Source organism: Helianthus annuus, chromosome 9 (genome assembly GCF_002127325.2).
Source record: "Helianthus annuus cultivar XRQ/B chromosome 9, HanXRQr2.0-SUNRISE, whole genome shotgun sequence".
In the NCBI taxonomy this organism is placed as follows: domain Eukaryota; kingdom Viridiplantae; phylum Streptophyta; class Magnoliopsida; order Asterales; family Asteraceae; genus Helianthus; species Helianthus annuus.
The window spans coordinates 40,679,308-40,686,476 of record NC_035441.2 but is presented as its reverse complement, the minus strand read 5'-3'; the positions used below and the strand labels follow the sequence as shown (position 1 = coordinate 40,686,476).

The 7,169-nt window shown below is 32.0% G+C and overlaps 1 long non-coding RNA gene across 1 annotated transcript; it reads right to left on the bottom strand.

Annotated features, from left to right (window-relative positions):
* Window positions 1-1,138: 1,138 nt before the first annotated feature.
* LOC110874219 lies at window positions 1,139-6,437 on the bottom strand. The gene is made up of 2 exons (XR_004866057.1): window positions 6,138-6,437; window positions 1,139-1,349 (listed from the first exon to the last, which is right to left on the bottom strand). It is a non-coding gene; the product is annotated as an uncharacterized LOC110874219 (long non-coding RNA).
* Between the last annotated feature and the right edge of the window lie 732 nt (window positions 6,438-7,169).

The following is a 7,169-nucleotide window of genomic DNA, read 5'->3' as shown; positions in this document are numbered from 1 at the left end:
TCAACCAAGAATCAAGTTTTACGAGTCTTAAGAGTCAAGCACCATTTAAGTATCAAGAATCAAGAGTAAGTATTAAGTATCATAGAATCAAGTCTCATAGAATCATAGTTTCTAAGTATCAAGTTTCAAGAATCTAGTGTTAAGCATCAAGAATCATAGTTTAAGTATCAAGGATCAAGATTCTAGCATCATATAGACTCGCAAAGTTTCACGAGTATCAAAAGTATCAATATTACATAGATTAAGGACTAAAACTGACATTAGGCAAAGTTCAAGGACTAAACTTGCTGAAAGCCTAGAGTTTAGGGACGCAGGGCGTTACAAATAGAAGTAAAGAGGATTCATAACAATAATAGACGGATGGGCACTTTCAAGATGAGTGTTTCATCTTCCTTGTCTTGACAAGAATGTCACCGATCATGATTAATATGAACCATAAGGACCTCGTTCCTACTAATAGAGTGTTCTTCCAAGGCTTCCACCTCCGCCTCATTGTCATCATCGAGGTCAGGCATTTTCCGTATCCGAGGGAAAACAACCATCTTTTATGGAATATCGAGCTCAAGGTTTCACTTAGGGACTACGCCCTACCATAAGCTCATCAACAGATGCGAGGTCAATACGCTTGTTATGAGAATCCAGAATAATAATAGAATTTGAATACTAAGATATTATGGTCGTGGCAAAATAACCCGTACAACGTATACATGTGAACAACTTATAAATAATTTTTTGAGCAATTGTACTTTTGTTTTCATTGTTGTTTATATCGTATATCGTTTCCAATTCGACTTATTGTTATCGTGTCTAAACCCCATAGACTAGTTTATGTGGTATCCTCGTATCATCGTTTCGAATTATCGTTTAGTATTATCACATAGTATCCTTGCATTATCGTTTCGTATTTATCGTTTTGTATTAGTGGACTCTTTGTAAAAATATAATGTAAAACACTTGTTGTTAAAGACATCGTTTTGAAATTGTAGACAAGACTCAAAAGAATCTTAGTTCACTATAATTAATGCTCTGATACCAGGTCTGTCACACCCTGATTTTCGGTTTCTGCAGAAGCGTATCGCGAGGTGCGGCCAGAGCGACAATCGTTATAATCAATCGAGTAAACCACATATTTGAAACATAAAAGGAAGTTCATCCATACATTTGTTTAGAATCCATAGTTTATAACACAAACATCTTGTTCGGGATAAAACAACTACACTTTAACAACATTGTTCAAAGTTTAAACCGGTTCGACACAACAACATAACTGAAAAACAGGATGACATCTCAAAAGCTTGAGTTCTTGATAACAACACGGACATATTTTTCCAAAGCCGTCCACTAATCTCCTGTAATACATGTTAGTTTTGAAAACGTCAACAAAGGTTGGTGAGTTCATGTTATTCGTTTTCGTATCAATGGAATCTCCAAAACATTTGAAATAGTAAATTTGTTTTGTTTCGTATCAAATGAATCTCCAAAACATTTGAAATAGTAAATTATTTTTGTTTCGTATCGAATGAATCTCCAAAACATTTGAAATAGTAAATTCGTTTTGTTTCGTATCAAATGAATCTCCAAAACATTTGAAATAGTAAATTCGTTTTACATAGTATGATGAAAATCGTGTGATCATTAGTGTTTTGCAAGGACACTAATATGTATGCTAGAATAGGAGGCAACCAAACCTTGACAATTTATCGTGTGTGTTAACGACACTAGCTTGGACACAAAGGCACTCTTAACGATCGTGGTTATCGTTGCCGTTAAGAGTGGGGCTTGCCAAAACCCAAATAGATCTATTCGTTTGTTTCTCGGTACTTGTTTATTCATTAATGGTCCCTTTATTTTAAACACCTATCTACATGTGATCAAAATAGTTTCATCGTGTCATCATACTATTTGTAACATGTATACATCCCCGAAAGTTTAAAACTATAAACATTCAACGTAAAAAGGGAAACATGAACTCACAGATTTGCGTTCCGTGCAAATCTCTATTCGATTCCTGGTTCGTCGTTTGTTTCTCGACCTACAAGTGTTCTAATCTTGTTAGACACTTAGGTTTGTGTTTGTTTTTCGTATATGTAATTCATCTTGAATTTCGTTTTTAGTTTCTCATAATCTTTTGCTTTCTTTGTTATGTTTTTTCGTGTGTATATATATATATATATATATATATATATATATATAGTGTGAGGTTCATTGGGGAACACTAAAAAAGTGGGGAACAATGGGGAACCGACTCAAACGAACTCCGATTGGACTCATTTCAGTGGCGTTGGAACCGGCTGATCGAACCCTAACTAGGATCTCTTAACCCTAAACCTTTAATCATAAACCCTAAACCCTAAATATATTAGGGTTTGGCTTTTAGGGTTTAGCTTTAGGGTTTAGCCTTAGGGTTTAGCTTTAGGGTTTAGCTTTAGGGTTTAGGGTTTAGTTTTAGGGTTTAGGGTTTAGCTTTAGGTTTAGCCTTTAGGGTTTAGCTTTTAGGGTTTATAGTGTAGATTTTACGGTTTAGCTTAGGTTTCAGCCTTAGTTTTTAGCTTTAGGGTTTAGAGTTTAGGAGTTAGGATTTAGGGCTTAGGGTTAAGAGATCTTAGTTAGGGTTCGACGAGCCGGTTTCAACGCCACTGGAATGAGTCCAATCGGAGTTCGTTTGAGTCGGTTTGCCGCTGTTTCCCACTTTTTTAGTGTTCCCCAATGAACCTTTCCCTATATATATATATATATATATATACATATATATATATATATATATATATATGTGTGTGTGTGTGTGTGTGTATAGATATAATTTATGTTTGAATGGGCTTAAACCTTATGTATCAAAATTTTAAGTCCATTTTGTATGTTTAGTGTATATGGGCCTAGCTCAAATAACTTTTTTAAAGTGGATCAAGCCCAAATTGATTTGTAGTAGTGGGCCAAGCCCAAAATACTAATACTTTTTTGAAAGTGGGCCTAGCCCAATTTAGTTAATAAAAGTCGACTTAGCCCAAATAGGTTATGTAAGAATGGGCTTAGCCCAAGCTATTTTCTAAAAGTGGATCTAGTCCATAATAGTTTTTAAAAATTGGGTTTTTAGTCCAAGTGTTCTTTGTAAAGTGGGCTTTAGCCCAATTTGACTAAAAATAGATTTTAGTCCAATGTTTTGTAAATGTGGGCCTAGCCCAATTTTATTTAAGAAAAATGGACTTTAGCCCAAATTTAATTTATGGACTCTTTTTAATTTAAAAGATTTGAGCTTAGTCATAAATAATAGGAATACTTGTATTTTTATAAAAATATAGTTTTGTGAAAATTATTACTTTTGCCATATAAGAAACCTTTTTAGTGCATAAGCTTTTGTGTGTGACTGCTTGTATTTTGTTATGACCATGTACTATGTGTCGACTTGGTTTATTCGTGTCATTTATCTCGTTCGTGTCGTCCGTCTCGTTTATATCGTTTGTTTCGTTTGTGCCATTTATTTTATTTTGTCCAAATTTGTCAAAGTGTCCATATTATCCATAGTGTTCGAATTTGTCCGATTGTATGTTTATGTCCAAGGATGGACATTCCATTTTATTGTTTCGTTTTCCAAGTGCATATATATATATATTTGTAATTTTTGCGAATGTGTATAATTTTCTATTTATGCCTACATGAACTAAATACATAATATACATACCAAAAATATATTTATGATACTTGATGAATTTTGAAAGTATATATCTTATCTAAATTATATACTTTGTCACTTTTCGTTTAGAAATCTTCACAAAACATGAATTTATAACTTTTGTCCAAAATTTGTTTAATCATGTTTAAAGACTTCAAATAGTTTTTCTAATTACAAATTTCTTTGTTTAACAACCTTTGAATATAACAAAATTTATAAAATTTTTGCCATAGTTCCTTTTGAAAAATTAATTTTTTTCCCAAGTTTATACAAAACTTGTGTTCAATTCATTTCAACACAAAACATCATCAAGTATCAATATTCATCATATTTTGTCAACAAAAGTGCCATGAACATGATATAGTCTCCTACTTTCTCAAAAAGGAAACTTTATTCTTAGTTTTTGTCAAAAATTTGTAGAACAAGATTTTATTTAAAATTCTTGTTTTAGATGACTCATATAGTCATTTAAATCATAAATATGTGTTCAAAACTTTTTGTACTAACATATTTCGAGTTTTTTATTCTTTCTAGAAATGAAAACTTTAATCAATAATTTTTTCAAAAATTTAGTTTCTTGAATTTAAATGATTTCTCATGTTTTTCTAGCATGCATGTTCGACATTTAAATCATCAAAACTCATGTTCATCACTTTTGTCAATGAATCTTGGTTGATCTAACATGCATGTGTTTAGATCATGTTTTTATACAAAAATAACCAAGATTCATGTTCACTAGTCTAAATTTCTCCAAGTTCATCCCAAAATCATAGAAAATCATAAGATAAAAATAATGATTTTTGGTTTTTCTTAGTGTTTTTCATGTGAGTTTTGTTTTTGGTTTAATTCAAGATGAACTTGTTTTTTTTTTAAATCAAGAATGAAAGTAGAAACTAGTGTAGAGTTCTTACAAGCTTGCTAGTAAAAATAAAGATGATGATATGATATGATTATCCAAGGTCTCCTAGTGCTTCCAAGGTGCTTCTAATGTATCTTCAAGTCTTGAAATCTTCTTTAATCATCCATAAACCTCTATGTTTGCATGTGTTCTTGAGTTTGAATTTTGAAAAGAAGGTGATGTAGGTGGGTGTTTGGTCTAGCCGATTTTTAGAGAGAGAGAGAGTAAGAGCATTCTCATCAAATCCATCAAATTATACATACAATCCACTAAAAAACAACTCCTATATCAATATATTTCCACTAAAAACAAATACTTTTTCTCTCTCCTTTTCAATTAAAGTATATTATCATCACATTTTTCTCTTTCCTTCACTCACAACCACTTTCAATATATATTAAAAAAATTATACTGGGTGAACAGTGTCCCCCCAAATATACAGATGAACAGTAACATTTTCTCTCTCCTCCACTCACAACCACTTTTTATACCCTTTACAATATAAAAACTCACCCTCACAAGTTTTGATGGATTGGATGAGAATGCTCTAAGAGTTTGATGGTTTTTGTTTTGTTGGAAAATGAGAATGAATGGAGTGTTAGATAAGATTTGTTCACTCTAGGTCTTACACTAATCATCCTCTTATTTTTCCAACACAAAGTTAGTGGTGAGTGGGCTTATGGGGGGGGGGACCCATTAGCCGTGAATCATCAAGGGGAGTTTGCATTTTGTTTTTTTTTTTATAAAATCTTGATTAACATATAAACTTTATGAACTTTTGATATTTTATATAAAAATGTCTACATTGTTTCAAGCCCTCATATTTTAAAGTAGTGTGACACTAGGTAAAACTAGTCCATCAAAATTATTAGTTTGATGATCGGGTGAAAAAGTTGGTTCGGGTCCTGTACCGGGTTAAATACTGACATTGCGTTTTGTTTATATGAATACATGACAAAAATTGTTTTTGCACATGTTTTATCATCCAAATAATTAATCCAACTTTTTGGACTACAAATTTTATTATTTCTGACACAGTTCCGGTACCGGCTTTGCTGTCAGGAAGTTTACTGAACTAGCCGTGCAACTTAACACAATAAGATTTAATTGCGGATTTTGTGTCGTTTTTAATACCCATTATATTATTTATGTTAAATAATATTTATTTTTGGGTTTTCGGACAGTTAGTGTTTCGTTCTGCGGAATGTTGTACCCTTCCGCAGGATTGCTGTATTTTTTTGCGGACTTGGACAATTTGGTTTTTAATTGGAATTTTCTAAATAATAAAGGCACATGGCATTTTAGACAAAGCTTTTATAGAATATTTGTATAGACATATCTGTATGTCTTGTTTTTATCGTCTCAGACTGTACCGCAACTAGTACCGACAAATATTGTTTGTTCGCGTTCCTATTGTCAGTCTAGGATATTGTTTCTAATCGCAACGGATTTGTTATCATACTTAACTATGATTTTTAAAATCCTTAGACTTTTAAGACTTAATTAAATAAAATCAAGTCAAACACGCGAAAATATTTAATGTAATTAGTTGTTCGGGTTGTACGGAATTACCGGAATTTTGCCGTTTGTCACACAAAGCTCCCACGGTTCACACTTCTATCGAAACACAAGTTCATCCATATGGAAGATGGTGAACCTTGGATTGTTTCAACACTTGGAACATGTATGAACTTAAAGTAAAAGAGTTTTTGAACTCACTTCTTGGTAGAAATCAACCTCAACACAAACTCACAACTATGGACTTATTGTGAGCTTGGTGGGTACAAGATTTCATCCAGCTTAACCAAAGAAATATAAGGTACATGAAGTTGAATAAAAAACAAATTTTTAATCTTACTTTGGAACTCAAATGTGGTGAGGCTTCACCTTAGTTTGTCATGACAAACTTGTGAAAACCTTCTAAGTAAAATGTTGGAAGAAAATGGAAAGAAATAAGTAGAGAACTGATCTGGAACTTACTTAAAAGACTTGCAACTTTCTTTAAAAAAAAATTAGAATTTCATGAGAGTTTTTAAAGAAACCCCACATAAATATGTAAACCTTCCCACCTCCCCAAACTAATTGTTCTGTGGATCATTGCCTATAATAAGCACCATAATAGTTTACTTTTAAATGATGATAAGCACCAAAATAGTTTACTTTATTATTTACATATTTTACTATGAAATAGTATTAATTAGTTAAATTGTTACACAAACATACAAACGGGTGGGGCAAAAATAACTTCATTTTGCTATTCAGTGGCGATCCGACTAATTCCATTTACATTGAGGTAAGTCTTTGTGATATATATATGTTTGCACGGTTTAATGCCGCTCACAAAGTAAAGTTTTTATTAATCGTTGACATGATATAACACAAACATGAACTATAAGATCAAGTTGTAAGCAAGGAAATTCGTCTACATTATTCTTCAAATGTATATTCAGGTTAATTTGGTTTTTCTTACAAATAAGACAACAAATGTGGTGTATAAGGAAATCTTTAGAGACTTATAATTTTTTTTCTTATTTGTTTGGCAGGTGATGTATAAGGAAATCTTTAGAGACTTGTGATTTTTTTCTTATTTGTTTGTCAACAAAT